Genomic DNA, 18,914 nt, shown 5'->3' on the forward strand with positions numbered 1-18,914 from the left:
GATAGACCAGGTTTTGCTGGCAACCAAAACAAATTCTGTTCAGTTTCTTTTCCCAAGTTGAAATTTTCTATTGGAAAAAAATAAATGCTGTTAGCTTTTGCTTAAGCTAAATCCGTAATTTTTCAGTTGCAAGTAGTCAGTTTGCTGCTAGACCTGTTATTTTGAGAGGCTTTTCATGAATATTTCTCTATCTTCTGTTTTTTTGTTCTGTGTCTGCTTGATCGTGTTCTTAAAATCAGCTTAGTGAAAAGCTTCTCCAGAAGGTTATAGCTGTAGCTTGGTTTTATGGGTCCAGATAGTTTTGCGTAACATTCTTCTCTCAAACCTCTACTTTCTATTCAGTCTGCTTGTCTTAAATGTTAGTGGACTGCCTCCCACAATTTTAAACTTGCTGTAATTTTAAGGCTGTTTCCTCTGTTGCCAAAAAGGAAACTTAAATACCTCTAAATCAGATCTGACAAAGATCAGGTATTTTCATTCTTATGCTTGTGAAAGTGATCACAAGACTGATTTTTTTTTTTTTTTTTTTTCACTCATCTGGATAATGCTTTCCATACAAACTGTTCAATTCTTGGGAAGCAAAGAGAATCCACAGTCAAGATTGGACCTCTCAGGTGCGGGGGCACCCAATGGGAAATGTGTTACATGGTGGGGATGGGAGTAGAGAAATGTGTGTGCATGTGTGTGTTTGAGGGGTGTTTTAAAACTGTTGCGATGAGAGGGATGTAGCATTATGTTGGTTTCTCAGAGCTATTCCTTCTGTTCTTGCTTCTTTCTTCATACAGTTTCTCAAAAGCCTGGATGAGAGAGTCTGTGCTATGCTGAAATTTCCACTAGATGAGGTGGGAAAAAAAAAGCGCCCAAATTTTAATGGTAGCACTGGGGAAAAGCTCACTGTGCAAGTTAGATGCTTAAATTTTCTCTCCATTACTTTACTGTAAGAAAGAAATACTGGATTGGGAACGGAGCTGCACTTAAGAGTCTTATGGAGATGTCTGAAGCTGCAGGGTTTGAAAACTGTAGTGAACAAACTTGATCAGGAAATAGAGACTTTTTATCTAAAGTGAAATCTACATAAAAATTTTCAAGAGCTAACAAAAGAAAAATCTAAAGGATGGCTGAAATCTTTCTTAGTGGAATTAAAGTTGCATGTTTTCTTAATGAGTTAGCTCTTTAAGAGAATCCATTGGCTGTAGAGTTGGTCCAGCTTCTGTAGAATATGTCTGCTATAGTGGCAGAGGAAAATAATATTTCTAAATCTGAAATACTGTGAGATTTACTGAAATGTAAACTCCTAATACAAAAATGCTCCACTTGTAGCAAGATCTCAATGTGACAGAATTTGTGCTATTACTCAAAGGCATCAGAGTACAAACGTGAATAGATAGAAATTTAAAGGGAGGTGCTTTGTCGAGCATCCTAAAAACATTTTTGGTTTCTCTATGTTCCTCCAAACAGCAACTTGAACCACACATTAGGTCATTCTCCCAGTCCCTCTCCATGACAGGTCTACATATGGATATGGAGGTATTGATTAAGACTACCCTTATTTAACTAGAGATGCATGCACTGGTGTAAATATGCCAACTCCAAATAGCAACGAGACTACATGGTGGGGAGGGGGGAGGGGATAAGGAGGATGGTCATTTCAGTTCATCTATTTTAACAGTGTAAGCAGCAAAGTTGCTTGGGTTAGGTCTGCTTGAAATGTGCCGTAGACTGTCCCATAGCTTGCTTTCTCCAACCACTTGAAATTCTTTGGGAAAGGAATCTTCCAGAGGACTGTATCTGTGCTGCGGCATAAACAGTTGTCGTGTGAAACCGATGTGAGCCTTAGTTTTACTCTGCCTCCAGTAAAATACACTTTTACGGTAGTTTGTGCAGGATCAGCACAGAGGAGTACAAAGAGGGAGCTTTTCAGTACAAAGGCTGCCTGTTTGGCCTGCCCAAACCACCGTGAATGTGTTTAAAGGGGACTTTTATTACCATGGAAACTCTCAGACAGGAAGGAATTTGTCCTGCCATATCTAGAAAATAGTCTGTAATGGTCAGCTCTTGGAACAAAAGTGTTTCAAATAGTGGGATATGTTTAAAAATTCTTGTGTGAATATGTTTTTTCAAAAAAGAATATGTAAAACCCAATCTTATGCTAATGGACTTTTTAGTATGGGGATTCAGGGAAGACGGCAGACAAGTACAATGTGAACAGGGGAAGTGTTATGAGAAACCTAAGAAAGTTTCACCTCTCTGTGTCCAGAAGGCTTCCTAGGTGTTGAATGGATGTAGATGAAATATTCTCCCTTTAAGTATCATGTTTATCCATCACAGCCGTTCATTGAGGGACTGTGCGTGTGCTTGGCTTGAACTTCTGGAGGCAGTCCTCTGAGCACCATGGATTAATTGCTTTTGGAATGTCTTAACTAAAACCTGTTCTTTGACTCGCTTGACAAATATCCTTAGTAGTCACAAATGGCCTTTATTTTCCTAAATCACACTGAGAGATAGCATTTCCTGTCTAAAAGAAATTCTAACACCAGATCCCAGAATATTTGCCCATCCTTCACTGGAGTTGTACATTGGTATGAAATAACTCTTAAGTCAGCAATCTTCCCTTCCAGCCAGCAGGAGTAGCTAGCGGTAACTGCAAGATTTTCCATGCTTTGTTTAGTGTTCTGTGTTGATTTGAGTGTGTGTTTGATAAGTTAGATGCAAAATATTTTTTGATGTATTTGATCAAACTAGAATTCCTTTTTTTTTTTTTTTTTTTTTCCCCCCTCTGGAAGTTATACCAGCAGACACTGGTTTCTCCTATCCTTTCTATACAGCAAATGCTTGGCTTGTTTTAATGCTGTGCTTTTCAGGTTAAGTTGTTGAACCACCTGGCCGTGGCCTGAAGGCAGTTTGAATGAGTTGTATAGTAATAAGCTGATCCAATGGGTTGTACTGCTTGAAATCAGCTGTATCACTCTTGCTTCTTCCCTTGTGCCGTCACTGCTGTTCAACTGCCCCTGTGGTGATGATCTGATGGCAAGAAATAGTTAGATCAGTTTACCTCTAGTGTCAGACTGCACCTGAATATTTTCTTGAGATATTTGGGGTAAGCAGTAGAATGAAAGCATCTTGTTTGTGGTTAGGAACAGGAATCACTAAGGAGGAAAAATTTTCATGAGAACTTCCTGCTGCCCTGTCAATTTTGCACTTGCTCACAGCTGCTGAAAAAAAATCAGTGTTCAAAGTCTAATTCTACATGGCAGGCCAGGTAAAGAACAGTTATTGATAGATATACTGGAGTATTTCTGTGTACCTTTTCAAGCATTGTGTGACCTTGTTTGCATTATCTGGGTTACCACTGTAATCTGCTGCTCTCATATGAGGACTTCAGTCTTACACCTTGATCAGTTTAGTGTCTTGTCTCCTGCCTTGAGGAGCCAAAAGGATTGCAGAAGGTAGTTCCAACCAGGATTAAAAGAAACAAACAAGAAAAAAACCCCACCCAGCTCTTCTTGTTTATAAAACTCTCTCAGCTTAATGGCACTGTTTCCCTCATAGGGCTTGGTCCGTTTCCCTCATCTGGGGCCTGGGGGCGTAGGCTGCTGTCCAAACTGTGCCAGGGATGGGCACCTTAATCATGGGCAGTCGTTTGTCTTTCCCAAAGTGTGGAAACCCCTGTTAGATATATTTCCCTAATAGTTAACTAAGTTGAGGAAAGGAAATATTGGTGACATCATGTATGACTTAATATGGTTATTAACTGCGCAGGTGTTGTAAAGCTGTGAATCTAAACTGTAGTGGAATAATTGTACCATATGTCAGGTTTTTTCTTCAATTTTTATTCTTCCTCATTTACCATGTTTGGTTTTTCCTCCTTAAAAATACATTTCTGTGCTGCTTTGGTTCTGTAATACCTCTTATTTAAAAAAGGAGGGGGAAAAAAAAAAGCATCCCTCAAACCTTGATTGGCTTTGATCATTTGATCTTAATTTGTCCAGTGTTGCCTTACCCGTTTCTCCAGTATGCATGTGTAGTTTTGTCTCTTTCCTTGCCCTTACAGTTCTAGGCTTTCTTGAGCTTGGCAGTTCTTCATCTGCTGTGCTTTTCATGAAGAAGGCAAATGCCCAGCTTGCTCTTTTCCACTACCTCCCGCTCCCTTGAGGAGCTCGCAGCCAGTGCTTGCAGGTCTGTGTTGCATGGCTCAGTGCTTCTCTCCTGATGGGAAGTCTGGGAAGCACTAAATCATCCGGTCACGTACAGCTTCCTTCAACTTTCTCCCCAGTAGATCCGTGGGCTGAGTTTGCAGTGCAGTGTGATGGCTGCACGCTGCTTTAAAGCTTGGGAGCGGGGATGGGCTCTCTGCCCCCACCCCACCCCCTCGCCCCACGCCCGCACAGACATTTCCCTGCTCTTCAGCTGCTCTGGTTTCCATCTGTTGCAGGGCTTTCTGGTGCGACTGTTTCCTCATCTGCTGAGCCGAGTAAAATGTTGAAGGACTAGACACTGCGCTGACCTGGGGAATTAGAGGGTTGTGGTTTTGGAGAAAATGGCTCGCCTGCTTATTTTCCTTTCCTCTCAGAAACTTGGCCTTCAACGCATGCACATCTAATATCTTGAAAAACTTTGTTAGGTGCACTTTCATTTCTTTGTAGCAAATGTGGTTACTCATCTTAGTTGTGTATGCGATGTTGTAGGCTTATCCTACATGGCAGCTGCCCCCCCTGCCCTGGGAGGAGTGCTGTGCTTCAGTCTGTGATGGGCTCAGAAACGTACGGTGATGATAAACATTAACATGCAGCAGACAGTGAGAGAAGCAGCTGAAGCCTAATTTATGAAGACACAAATATGCAACTGGTAAGAAGCAGCGGAGAGCCGAGGGAGGCGTTAGGAAACCCTGGAGTGGCCATCACTCTCTTGGCCCATGGAGCTGGGGAACTTTACCCCGCGAGGTGTCTTCTCTTTTGGCAGGCAGATGCCTGCTGCCCATCTTCAGACTGCTATTTTAGACTGCTCTTGTCTTTAGCACTTCTTCCATCCTGCAGTCGCCTAGATTATCCCTTTCACAGATTGCTGGGCTGTCGCTCTCTCTTGAGTGATACTGGTAAGTTACCGACAGCAGCAGAGACGGTGGCAACGAAGGTGTGCAACTGAGGAGTATTCCCGTAAAGCAAAATAGGTGAACAAAAAAACGCCCATTTAATATGTGAAGTATTGTAACTGCTTCTGACTTGCCAGCACGCGGAAGCCCTGCAAAACTTCTTCAGTTGTCCCTGACGAAGTATATAAAATTGTCAGAGTGCAGTCCCTTGCCAGTCAAGTTGTCCTAGTGAGTGAGTAGCTTCCCTTTTTCTGACTCTTGAGTCTTCTTTCTTTTGGAAGTGTTCGTTCTTGGCTTTTAAAATCTGTTTAGACACTGTCAAATTGGTTTGGATTTCAAAGTTACATGTGTAAATGAGAAACGTACGTAGCACCCACTTTTGTAATTGAACAAAGCTTTTATTTCCAGAACCTGACTGCAACTCAGCGTGTGGGAGAAGTGTGCTCTGACAACTTGGGCTGTTTTTTGAGGACACCTGTGATCTCACTGAAGGGTTTTAATATTAATTCATCACTAGTGTTATGGTTGTGTTTTGATGATAGTCACTTAGGAGATGGGTGTTAGGCAACCAGTTGAAAATTACTGTAAAGTGATTTTTTTTTTTTTAAAGTGGTTCATACATTCAACTTGAAATCCCAGAGCACATTAAAAGTGCTAATGCTCATTCTCCTGAAAGCAAGGTTTCTATGTATTTCTCAAATTAGCCCCCTCTGCCCCCAGATCCCAGCTTAGTATAGTATATGTAACTTAACCACTCATTTCTAATGGGGGATCATGCATTTATTAGCTTGATGTTGGCAGAAATTGATAATGGAGAAATAAAACGTTATAGAGTTGCTGATAGGAGAAATTGTTTGCCTTTTGGGAGGAGAGATGTATTGCATTATCAGAGATGTAATATACTTCTGGGATGGTTTTCTATGCAAGTGCGTGACTGTTCAAGAGAAGGTCCATGCCCACGATATGTGTTGCCTTCTTGAAAAACATGGAGTGAATGAAATGGTGACCGAGAAGGAGAGGACTCGGCGAAACAGGAATGTTTTTACTGATGGGTAACAGTTGTGTGACTCAGCATCTCAGTTTTGTGCTTGGTCATGAGCAACTACCGTACTGTAAATAGTTTAGCAGTTTAGCTGAGCAGTGAGAAGGGGTATGGAGTTGTCAGGTAAGGGGCTCTGCAATGTTTTGGAAAGAAGCTTCCCCACCCTGCCTTCTGCACTTGGAGCATTACTAGGGAAGATACAAAATCAGGATCAAGGGGAAGCCATCTTGTGATTTCTGAAGTTCAGGGACAAACAACAGTGGAGCGAGTGCCTACTGATGGTTTAAGGAGTTAGGTTATTTGGTGTGCTGGTCTGTCTAGCTGCAAGGCTCTCAGATTGCGTAGATACTGTATGGTGCAGCAGAAACGGGAAATTAATTTAAATGACCAAATTAGTAGTTATCTGGGTTTGAATTCAGTCAAAGCTGCAGATGCTTAGGTCAAAAAGAAGTAGGGGAAACTGGCTAGACAGTCTCCTGGCTCCAGTGGAATGTGAAGTTTGTGGTAAACACTGAAATCTTCAGTCTGGTGTTCAAAACTGTAAAAAGATTTCAGAGTGTGTTCTGTAGCCTCGTTTCATTTGTATCAGTTATCATAAAAGGTGGTATGTCTTTTGTGAAGTAACAGATGGCCACTGCTTTTCTAACAAACTATAATTGATCGGACTATATTGCCGTCATAGGTTTGAAACAGAGGTGCTACAGAGATTTCTATCTTGTAGATGTTCCTTGCATCACTGCTTTGTTAATGTATACTTCCTCCTTGCTTCTCAAATGATACTCTGTCTTTAAACTTGTTTTAGTTGGCTTCAGCTCTGGAAAAAAAGGCTTTTATAGTACTGCTCTAGACCTTACCTGTAAATTCACTCCAGCTTCAATGCTGTTACTTCATTCAGTGTTATAGAAGGTGTGAGAGGAAGCTCAGTTTTGTCCTTGTTGTGAAGAAGACATAGGGAACGGGTGTGAGACATGAAAATTTAACTGTTTATCCTCAGGTAAAGTAATATGTCATGGCCATATCAATAATATCAAATACCCAGATTATCAACAAGGGCTATTTGCAGATGAGGCTTTTACAGCAGGGAGCTGACTCTCCTGGTTTAAATGAACTAAATTGAATTACATGTTTATTGTAGACAGAAAAAGTGATTTAGCCTGTTTCTTAGTAGAGCATCCTGATGTTGTGAAAAAATTTAATAATCCCTCCTGTATGTGATGCTGCTTACAATCTTGAGATCCCTGAAGAATAAGGGAATTTTTCCTTTTAAGCAGACAGATGTTGAAGTGGTTTTGTTGGGTTTTCTTGGGTTTCGTTTTTGTTTTTTTTTTATCCTTCAATTACTATTTGCTAAAAAGACTATGAAACAAGAATTTCTACGTATCTATAATATCTTCCATCCCTTCTAAAGAAAATCTATTTTATATGGAGGTGTCAGGAATAGTTACTAGAGTATGTACACCATTTAGTATTAATAACACCTAACTTCTGCTTCTGTAAATGCAGGTGCCTAAAAATGTAGGTATTGAATAATCAGAATAAGTCTGATGCCATTTATGTTTTTAGGTAAGTATAGATACTCTCATTTTTGATATTGTCAAGTTTGAGGCTTAGAATTTGTTCAATAAAACCTTCACTTAGCCTGCCCTTGGAAAGTTACCTTATAAGTAGCCACAAATCAAACACAAATGCAGTCTTCCCCAGAGGAAAAAGACACCAAAAATCTTAATTTTAAATAAATACTTCTAGTTTTTGGTAGGAACAGCTTTTGAATACGTTCAAAGTGCAGCCTGTGCTGTAATCCAAGCTTGCCATGAGAGTCATGGCTGACTAGTGAGGGGTGCATTTGAAAGGGAAGGTGGCAGCTGGCTTACCTGAATGCTCAGAAGCAGGCTGGGACTCCTGACAATGCTGATGAACAAATCTGGTTGACAGCTGTTGCTGTTGCTACTGCCTTGCAGACGTCTCTTGATTAAGCTGGTCCCAGTATCTCTCTTGCTTAATTATTCTCTTTTTGGTTTTTGAGTAATTTGCAGAGCTGTGTTGGGTTCTATGGAAATGTGATAGGTGCAGCTGGTGTTAAGTCCTTCTGTTAGCATCCATTAAACTGAGAAGTGAAGACATGGGTTTTAGGGAAATACAAACAAAACAGCTCTCTTAACAGTTTTACAAAGGCCAAATGGTAGAAAATCAGTCTATCGAGTTCAAGTCTTAATGTATTTTAGAGTGGTAAGACACTGAAGTTTCTCAAATAGAACTTTTTTCCCCTCAACAACTCCTTGTCCAAGCTTGGCACACTGGTATACAGTGTCCAAAGGGACCTGACTCTAATGACTGGCTGTTACTGAGGTGAGATGTTTCACTGCTTTCTTTGCTTTGAAGCTGCAGTCTCAGTTGAGGACATAATGTACTTTTTTGAGGTGATCTGCTCTCTTGCTTTGATGTCAGAACTAGGTTCAGATACCACTGTTGTCTGAAAACACAGAGGTACATGGATTTCAGATGCTGACCAGGGCAGGAAAGGAAGAATAATGATCTTACCTGTTTCAGATTTTTGAATGATGCTTTGTGATCAGATCCAGTAATTTAAAAGGTGCTGTAAAAAGTTGGTCAGGAAAGATCATTGTGGAGGTTTAATTAGTGGCAGCAGGCAGCTGATCATCCCTTTCAAGTTCCTCTAAGTACTTTTACTTTCATAACTGGTTTTATATAGTATATATAACGGGGGGGGGGGGGGGGGGACACACGGACACGAGGAGCTAGATTTTATTGCTTTGCAAGCATCATTGATGAAACAGTTACCTTTGCTCTAGGTCCAAATAATATTTGCTTATACAGCATAAGCATTTCATCTGCCACTAAATCCTGTGACTCCTAAATCAGTTGATCTGTAGCAGAGCCTCATCCATGCTTTTTCCTCAGCTGTGCACTGTATTATTGGGTTCAGGTGATGTAAGTCTTTGCATGCTAACTTAGAAAGACAGGCCATCAGGATAGTTCTTGATGTACTAAGGATGCTCTAATAATGCTCTTTAGTGTTTGCTTCTTAAGTAAAACACAGTGTAGGGGTTCATGTTTTTAGTCTTTTGATGGCTGTTGTATTCTGAATGAGTCTTTTTGTAGAGATAAAATAAATTTGGAAATGTTTAGCACTGGAACTTCAAAGTCCTTTGTACCTGTTCTAATTTCTCTCTCTACATAGTTTGTAAGCAAAGAAATACGTTTTTAGCTGTTTGAGTTTATTCACCTTTGACTAGCAGGTTTTTGACCCTTGATAGAATGAAGATTTCCCTAATAGTGTTTCTGCATTTCACTGTAGCGTAGATAATGCACTAGCTGTTGCAGGTCTTGTTCTGACAATCAGAGTCTGAACAGCAAGTAAAATTGCTCTAAACGTGGCTGGTTACACAAATGTGTATGGTAGCAGTCCTCATATAGTACTTGATTGAGAGTCCTGAATTCTGTTGTTCGGGGATCTTTGCTACTTAAGTGTTTTTGCTTGTTATTTTTTTAATGAACTATTTTATGGGTCAGACTTTCACTTTTTCAGGTATTTACAAACACAAAATAAATTGCTAGTCAAACTAAGTTTGCAATATAAACTCTTCCAAACTCTAGGTGATGTTTAAAGGTCCTGTTCAACCCAAACCATTCTATGATTTTATAAAATAAACCTTCCCGTTTCTCACACTTGTAAAATAGTACTCTAATCTTTTAGCCAGCCTGCCCCCTCTTTTAATGTGCTTGCTTTTCCTACTTAAACAACAAAACACAAAACCCCTCTACACTAAATTTTAACCTCACAGGTGTTTCTAGTGAGTAGAAATAAATTTTTGGTTTTGTTGAGAGAGGAGGGCAGTGTAGGAATGTATCTTGTTGTTTTGGGTTTTTTTGCTTATTTAAAAGGACCTGGAAACTTCTAGTCTTCTGTAGGTGCTGCAGCAAGATTGATATACTTGAAAGGTAAATTTAAATGGAGTGTGAATCATTAGAAACAGTGAAGATAGTGCTTTCTGTTATAAAATTAAGTTTAGCCTTGCTTTTTGAGAGAAGGTGGAGTTACCTACCGTGAAATGGAACAAGTTTCAAAGTTTGTTTTCAGATGAGTAAAAATTTTCTTTCGCCTCTTATCCATGAAGCAGTACCGCTCTTCTGTGTTCATCATCAATATCTGAAAAGCTTGTGGAGAATTGAAGGTAGCTCAAGAACTTCCCTGTTGGCACAGAAGATTTTGTGGTAGATGAATGTCAGCTGCTTCTGCTGCTTGCAATAGCTTGAATGACTATGGCTCTGGGTACTGGGTCAGTAATTATCTTTGACTTGCAAGCTGCTTTCAAGTTCATCAAAATCTTGATGAGATGGGGAGTGAGACTGCATAGTTCTAAAACTTTAGATGACACATTTTTCCCTGGAAAGCTTTTTTTGTTTGTTTGACGTAACTACGTTGGAGTCATTTTACAAGCGCATATCAATTAAGCAACACACTTAAAAGCACACCAGTTAGTTTTCTTTGTGAAGAAGAAACTGGAGACCCATTAAAGTTTTCCACAAGAAAATTTGGTTCGCTACCTTTTGAATCTCCCCTGCTTCTATAGAGGAAAAGCATTCTAGCTCGGTCCTGCCTGTAAAGAAAAGCCACATTGCACAGGATGCAGGATGAGGGTTGCACTCATCTGATAGTCCTGCTTCCAATGTGTAGCTTCTGAAACCGTTGCTTATACTGTGTAGGCACCATTTTTCTATGTCTGAGTGAACTTGAATGCAGCAGTTTGTTTACTCTTAAATACCTTAGTCTTATACACTGGGAACTGTTGAGAGCTCCAGACTCTTTTCCTTTTCATATTCTCCATTGCAGAGAACAACTTGGTATAGTCATTTATGTTGTGGTCTGAATAAGCACTGATGATCACTGTGAGCCAGGCATTATGTTAAAAAACAAAAAAAATCCAACTTCATTTGTACATGCAAGAGCCTGCTTCCATTCCACAGGCCAAGAACAAACCACCTTTTTTTGGGATATCCTTCTTCAAAAAAAACAATAGGATGTTCAAGATGCATATCTTAATTTTGTTAAACAAACAAAAACCTCAAATAAGTAGTCCAATAAACAGTAGTTGTGGAAGGTCTTTTTGGTATCTGTCCTGTATCTCAGCTGTCCCCCATATTCCGCGGGACATTAGGGGACATTATTGGACCTACTTAATGGGCCAGGCAGTAAATGAACGTTCCTGAAATCTATTCGCTCCATCTACTGCACTGTGTCCTGCAGTGCGTGCTGTCTTTCTCCACACCCCTTCCTCCCCTTTCTCTTTACAGTGGACTTTAAGTTAGTGAAATAATTTAACACTTCTTTTAAATAGTCTATTGCATATGATAAAAGACATAGTCTGGTACTTCAGCTCTTTTTTCTAACATAAAGTTAAGATTTGTAAAATCCAATAGATCATGTGTGATTTCATTTAAAATACTTTATTAAACACTGATGTTGTTATTTTCTAAAAAAGATAATTTGTAATCCTTTCCCAATGTAATATGTAATTTTTTATTCTTTGCTGAAAGGTTCAAGGCAGCATGCTTAAGTGTAGTGGGCAAAAATTATCAATACTGGAAGCTGAGTGAGGGCTTAAGTTCAGATGTAGGATGATTCATCTTGCCACATGTAAAGAGCTTAAGGGGGAACTACCATTTTGTTCCACAGCCCTAAAATATGTTCTCTTTAGTTCTGTGAAAACTCTGGCTTTTCACTTTGGATGTATAAGGTGTATTTATCTTCACAGAAATGAGTGTGGATATGTGGTTCCTGTACAAGCGTAGACTGTGATCTACCAGTATTTATGAAGAACACATGTACAGGAAAATGACTCTTAAGTACAAGTCATAAATTGAAATGATTATAGAATATACGTGGACAAATATACCATGTGTGGTATCGGTAGACTGTAATTTCATCAAGTGATTTTTCAGACTTCATAAACTATGAATGAAACATGATTGTATTGGCCTTGTAACAGGTAAAGTAAAATATAGGGTCTGGCTACTTTAAAGTGCTCATAATTCTATAGCTGGAAATAGCCTTTTGGGATACGATTAAGTCTTAAAACGTGCCCGTGATTAAAAAAATACATTTCAGTGAAAATCACACGTTCAGAAACCCTGGGAAACATTTGTGTATCCACCTCATGAATTTTTACAGTTCCCAGCTCTCTGGATGTAAACACTGTGAGCTACTTCAAGCAAAAGGAAGAGAAAAGGCCCCCTTTTACTTAGAGCTTCATCACCTCTCCGATTATTTTGTTGTTTACAACGGGTTTTTTTTGTGACCGGGACAGTGCGGGGTCTTTGTTTACTTCAGGGGCTGTGACAAACGGGAAGGGCCGCGGCCTGGCGCTGCCGTGTGGAGGCTGCGTGAGGCGGCCATGCGCGCCCAGCCCGGCCCTGCGCAAACCCTCCCGGTGGCTGTGGCGACCTCTGCCCTTTTGTATCCTGTGACACTCAGCCTGTCTTTTGTGCTCAAGTTTATTCATGATGGATACGTTTCCCTCCCAATCGCATGTGCCGGGAGCCCGGCGGAGCGAACAGATAAATTATTTTCAGCTGCAGGCCTGGGCCGGGGGAGGAGGGCGGCGGAGCCGGCGAAGGGGCCGGCTGGAGCGGGGGCCCCTCTGCACCCCGGCCAGCCGGACGGGGCGCAGCCTCCCGCTCCCCCCCTGGAATATGAAAGGGGATGACTCTCGGCCTCTCAGATCCCTTTTTAAATGCAAAAGAATGTAGGAAATTGCCAGATCAGTTGGTTAATCAGTGACAACTGCAGTAGGTGCACAAAAAGCGCGGCCCTTAACAAGAGTCATCAGTTGCGCGGGGTGTTTTTTCAGCGCCTCAGCGGGTCGCCGCTGGCTCCACCTCTTGAATCCCCGGGCCGGTTTGTGTCGGCTTTATAAGAGAATGTAATTGCTCTGAGATTTCTTGGTGACTGATGGCAACAATATAAGTCTTCTCCCTGACACCACCTCCTCCTCCCCGGCCCTGCCGAGGCTTTTTGTTCCCCGCGGCCGTGGCACAGCCGCGGGTCGGGCTGGCAGCTGGCACCCAGCGAGAGGCAGCGGCGGCCAGGCGCTCCCGTCCCCCCAAAACCCCAAATTACCTCGGCTATATGAGCTGTGCTTGTAGCGTTCCAGCCTCGTTTAGGATTAGATTAAACGTGTCACTGTTCACCTTTATAGAGTTATTTGCAAGATAACGCCGCTATCAAATATTTTAAAGAGTATGCCTGAAATATTTTTGTGACTGCAATTATTGCTCATACTTATCTAGGACTATTTTTAGATAAACCTCCTCCTCACATCCGTATTTTAAACTTATGTTGGGAGAGAGGGTGGTCGTATGACCAAAAAAGGCCTCTTAAAATTCCAGGCTACATAACGCTAAAACTGAAGTGTTTCTGGCTTAGGCTTGTCCCCTCTTCTCCCACCTTATGTTTGTAATGTACTTAAATGTAAAAAACTTTTTTTTTTTTATTCCTCTTGTTACCTCATTAAAAACCTCCAAGTACATACTTCTAATAAATAGCTTATAAACTTTCCCCTTTTTCTTTGGGACTGGAAGAAAAACCATGCTGAGGCTTCTTATTTAATGTTATAGGTGCTGACTTAAAATTAGCAGTGCTTCATGTTAGGAAAAGAGTTTGCAGCCCAACTAGTACAGCGAGTGCAGAAATGATTACCAGAAGGAGCGTATGATGTAATGAGGAGGCTCGGTGGGTTTGCATCAGAGTACTCCTACATGATGCTGTTGTGGTCTCGTATCAGAGCTGTGAACTTGAATGACGTAGGATATTGTTTCCAAATGTGTGGCACAGACTGAACTCTAGTTGGTCATTCCTACATCAGCTGCTTGACAACAACAAGCTGCCAAATATTCAAAGGCTGTGTGCCCTCAGTTGCCTCTGTAAAAGCCTGTTCTTTGCCAAAGTACATCATACATTAAGGAAATAAAATGCAATCTGGCTTCTGCTTAACTACTGTATTACAATTTCAGGCATTTCTTGCCCAAAAGATGTTGCTGAACAGCATTCATGGTGTTTAGCTGACTGCACATGTGCAAAGGCTGAGACTTTTAAGGAAAGGCACATGAGGTTTTCACCCCACCAATTCCTAGTCTAACAAGAGATATTGGCTACCTTAAATTTGCCACTGCAAATTTCTGCAGGGATGTGTTTATGTGAAGAACTAACTGAATTTTACTAAGACAGGTGTGAAATTAAACTTTTCAGAAATGCTTATATCACGTTTGCTGACTCTTCCCACTGAAGGTAGAATATTCCTGAAGTGGGGAAGTCATTCTCTTCATCCTTGCCAGTCCCGTCTCCCTTTACTGGGGCAGGGGGGAACAAGATTCCTGCCATCCTTTGGTCTGATACGAAGTATATGGACTTAATTTTTGACACAGCTATACTGTGTGAAGTGTATACTAGGGAAGCATTCTATATAAAGAAAAAAGTGTCTTTAGGCATTCAGATAAGCAAGTTTCTTTGGAAGTTACAGTCAGAAATCATGTTGCAATCACTTTACAGATCTGCTTTTCTGCTTTGGCTAATCTATATGCAGGAGGAACATACCATGCCTGAAGAGTTGTCTGTGACAGCAATGAGAACTAAGCATTAAAAGACGCAGGAGACAGGCATGCTTCCCACGGACGCAGTTAGGGACTTGCATAACTGTCCTGGCATCAGCAGCACTGTTCACTCAGTAGGTAGATGAGCTGAAAGGCAGAAGTCTCATCAGTCATCTTCTCCAATTCGAATGTCTTGACATGACTTTTTCCGGTGTTGTCAGTGTGTTACATGCGTTTATGAAGTTTTTGGTGAATGTTTTCCTCCGACTTTGTTCATAAAATAAGAATGTGACTTTAATTGCTGTCATTTGTGTCATCTACTTCCATGTGGCAAATGCTTAAATGACTCCCTACCAGCACGCAGGAGCTTAGCAGTTTTGAAAAGCAGTTTAAATACGCAATGTTTAAATGCAGATTTAGTAGCCTAATGTTTAATCCTATATTTTGAGGCTTCAGTCTCAAAATGACCTTTGGCATGGCTTTGGTTTCTAGCATGAGAGGTCTTTTTAGCCTAGTTCTTCAAAATAGCATGGTATTTGCAGTGTTCATTGTATTGTGTGTAGGAGCATAGTTCCATTATATGAGTAACTGTTTTGTTTGTCAAGTGCTTTAAGAGTTTTGACTGAGATACCACGTGATAGCTGTAAAAATGTCCGCTTTGCATGACACATCTCACCTCAAAGCTTCTGTATTAGCTGCCTTCTCACATTATGTTTATTCGGTTTACTTGCTGCATGGCCATCAAGAAATGCTGCTACATTTCTTGTATAGAAGGAACGATAGCTGAATTGAGGAACCTGTTGATTTACAAAAAGTTCTTCTGAACGGCAGAATGGGAGGATGGCATTGTGGAGGGCACGTGCATCTGTGTGCTGCCCTTGCTGCTTCCTGGTCTTGACTGCCTGGATCTGCTGCTTTGGGAGCAAGACTAAAGAAGTTCAGGTTTTAGTGTTTGCAGCACTAGATGGGGTTATGCGTATGCAGCAGCCAGTTTAGTTACACTCATGAAAGTGGGAAGCTGCCCAAGACTACTGAGTCTTTGTAGCTCTGAAATATTAAGTTGAGCAATGGTTAACTGCTACTTAAATTTGAGATCTAGCTGTTTAGGACTGGAATGTTGCAGACTGGAGTAAATGCGAGCTTTGTCTGTTGAGACAACAGGGTTGTTAAGCAATTGACTGTGTCCTGGTAGTTGGGATCATGCCATTGCTTTCAACAGAAACAGGTTGTCTAGGCAGTCTTAAGGAAATATATTCATTGATTCTTTTTTTTTTAATAGCAAAATCTGTATAGTTTGTTTAGGATGATTTAAAAAAAAAGTTCACAATCTCTTCATGCATTCACACTTCTATTCAGCAATCTGCGTTTCTAAGGGTTCAGATATTCTGTGCTTTGTACCTGGAAAATAGTCACTGCTTCGTGAGTGTCTGTTGGTTTTAACTTACGATATAGTAGGGAAGAAGATGCACAAATTCATATTTTTAAACTATTTAATCCAAAAAAAAGACTTTAAGCTGAGCTTATCTTGGTCAGTCTTGATGTCAGTGTGTCTGCTTTTGTGGGGAAGTGAACAGTGGTGCTTAGTGAACATTTTGGCTAGAATTATTGCTTGATGCAGGTCCTACCTTTGTTTGTGTGTGGGCTTTTTTTTTGTTTTTATTTTTTTTGGACCAACCTTGAGGGATTAAGCAGAGAAAATACATTGCTTGTAGTGAAAGAAGCAAAGAAATGATTGCAACTTAAAATAAGTCTGTGACTCTCATGACTTGCTTAACTATCTAGAAGACGTCTATCCTGTTAGCGTAGGTCTAGAGCTTAGTAGGTAATTCCAGTATTGATGGTTTTCCTCTCAAAATGTTGGTTAATTTATTTTGATCAGGCTGTAGCTGGCACTGTCTTTCATTCTTCAACATGTGCTGTTAGCCATATATTGTATCAGAGGTGTGACCTTTATTTAGGGAAGTAGAAGAAGGTTTGGCGAGAGCACAACTGACTATAAAGGGCTGTGGTCATTAAATTGAAGGCCAAACTTAAATCTGAAGAAATACTACTACAATTTTGAGACATCTTCTCACGTTCTCATGCTGTGTTTCAAACCTAATAGCTTTAGCATCAACAGCTCAAACATGAAATCAGTTCACGCTTCAGATAAAAATGCAGAACTAAAATCCTGAATAGTGGCAAACAGTGTTTTAGGTCTCAATTTAGATGATGAATTTGTTTGCATACAAACTGTGTGATAAACTTAAAGGTTACTTTTCTTTTTTCTTTTGCAAGATCATGTGCTCAGGAGGCCACGCGAGTGCTAGGTTCCGTAGCACATCTCCTTCATTATAAGGGACAGTCCCTAGCCCAAACCTGCAAATTGGGATGGAATCTTCTGGGCAGAAATAATGTGTGTTTAATTAAACAAAACCTTCACCCTATTTTAGTTTGGTTTTCTGGGTATAGTAGCAGGTCCTAACTACTGTTACCTGATGTTGACTGTTACTGGTTGCTGACTCTGGCCTTAATTTTATTGGAAGTCTGTCAGCTGAAAAACAGTAAACAAAGCAGTACGATTCAAATGCGTGCTTGTATCCTTGTTTCTGGAGGTGCTCTGTTAGCTTGCCTGTAACAGATAGCAAAGTGAGAAATCCTCTATGTAGATGTCAGTTATTTTTATTGCAAAGTTTCCTTAGTGCTTCAGAAGGGTAGAGCATACCCTTCTTCAAAAATCATTCTTTTAGTGGGTGTGATTAATATAATAAAATGAATGAAAATTCTTACCTGCTCATGATTCTGTGGCTGTAAATAGGTTAGCTGATGGGTGGGAACCTTTACTTGTCTCAAGTTTGATACTGCCCAGATTACGTCAGTGGTTGGGAGGCAACAGTATCTGCGCACTATGCTTTTTACCATTTCTGAGCAAAGAGACTGTTAGATGGAGACACTCAGTACACACTGACGTCCAGCTTTGCCAGCTCCTGATGGCAGGGTGCATCAGCAGAGCTGGCAGTGTCGGAAGTCCTTGAGCAATCTTAAATCACTGGAGGGGGATCTTCACCATGACAAAGCTTGTTTTGGTGAAGGAGGCTTCTTCTTGCCTTGTTGTTGGAACTTCCTTACACTGTGCTTTAATAAACTGATGGAGGGGGTAAATATTACAGATAGCTTCTGCTTAATAAAGAAAATGATATAAAAATAAATATCTATTTGAGATATGAAGATGGCTCATAGGAATTTACCCCCAAGTGATTTAGAAGTATAAGTGTTAATATCCCAGCCGAGCACTAAAGAGATTTAAGAGTGTGGTTTTAAAGGTGACATTCAAATGCTATTTTAAGAGGAGTGATAAATGCTTGTGCTTTTCCTCTTGCCCTCTGCTTCATGCTGTAGAAGGTCCTCTTGAGAATGGCTACAAGAAATGTAATAAATGTGCTGATATTTTCTCCCTAAAACTTGTTTGGGACAAATTGCGTTCAATTAAAATAGTCTGGCCTGGCATTTTGCATCCAAAGTGACTGAAAGCATCCCTCCTCTGCAACAAAATGCTAGATGTGAAAGTACAAACTTGTAAATCTTCTTTTCTTTGGTCACTGATTAAGGACAAATTGGTACCTGCAAGTACAGTCGTACTAAATTATGACAAAGATGCAAAAGTAGTTGTTTTTATTTGCTACATGGATGGGCTTTCTTGACTAACGTCTTAAAGTTTATTTTGAGATATAAGATGTAGCGTTTAAAATTCTGATCTTAAGAAGGAAAGATAGCATTAGACTAGTTTTGTTCATAATAAGCAGATCCAAACAAAATCTTTCGAGTTGGTGCGGGGAGAGGACAGGGGACGCATTTCAGAATGTGCCAGTATTCCGTGTGAAAAACCTAAATGGGAACTTTCCTGAGTCTACTCTGTTACTGTGTGTTGCTTTTTTTCTTTTTTCCAAGTCCAAACGTGTAACTTGTTAGGTTAGCATTTTATTATTTAAATTCTTTGGCGTTACTAATTCTCCTGAGTGAGTTTTCAAGAGTATAATTCTGGACAGAACAAAACTTCAGTGTGGTCTTCTAAAGTGCTGTAGTTGCAGTTAGTAGCATGATTGCCTGAAGATGAATAATGAACTCAAATAATAGTGTTCCCTGTTATCATCGGGAGAGGAGCTAGGGTATGGATTGAGAAATCTACCCTATTGTAGA

General features: G+C 40.4%; 1 protein-coding gene across 3 annotated transcripts in view; it reads left to right on the forward strand.

Moving 5' to 3' along the window:
- CHD7 (chromodomain helicase DNA binding protein 7) overlaps positions 1 to 18,914 on the forward strand; it is a 133,609-nt gene that overhangs the window by 21,395 nt on the left and 93,300 nt on the right. The window lies entirely within an intron of this gene.

Source organism: Nyctibius grandis, chromosome 3, assembly GCF_013368605.1.
Source record: "Nyctibius grandis isolate bNycGra1 chromosome 3, bNycGra1.pri, whole genome shotgun sequence".
NCBI lineage: Eukaryota > Metazoa > Chordata > Aves > Nyctibiiformes > Nyctibiidae > Nyctibius > Nyctibius grandis.